Source organism: Gekko japonicus, unplaced genomic scaffold (assembly GCF_001447785.1).
Source record: "Gekko japonicus isolate JY-2015 unplaced genomic scaffold, Gekko_japonicus_V1.1 scaffold2593, whole genome shotgun sequence".
Lineage (NCBI taxonomy): Eukaryota > Metazoa > Chordata > Lepidosauria > Squamata > Gekkonidae > Gekko > Gekko japonicus.
The window spans coordinates 169,101-169,576 of NW_015160299.1; positions in this window are offsets into that span (position 1 = coordinate 169,101).

The following is a 476-nucleotide window of genomic DNA, read 5'->3' on the forward strand; positions in this document are numbered from 1 at the left end:
ACGCTGAACTGCAGGCTGTGGAAGGTCGGTAGTTCAGTTTGAAGGAGTGAGTTCCCATCTCTATTTCCAGCTCCTGCCAACCTAGCAGTTCGAAAGCAAGAAAGTGCAAGTAGATAAATAGGTACCACTTCGGTGGGAAGGGAACAGCGTTCCGTGCGCCTTGGTGTTTAGTCATGCCGGCCACATGACCACGGAAACGTCTTCGGACAGCGCTGGCTCTCCGGCTTGGAAACGGAGATGAGCACCGCAACCCTAGAGTCGGACTCGACTGGCGTTCGAGCGAGGGGAACCTTTCCCTTTAAGCCCGTCTGTCCTCCTTCCACGTGGCTCCGGCTGCTGCAGGGAACTACGTTCCCCAGAAGGCCTTGCAAGCACCCGAGAGCTCAAGCCTGCCTTTCCCAGGCGTCGAAGGGGACGGTTCTTCTGCAGAGGGTGGGTGGGCGGTTTCCCTCCCGGAGTCTCAGAGCGCCCCCGCC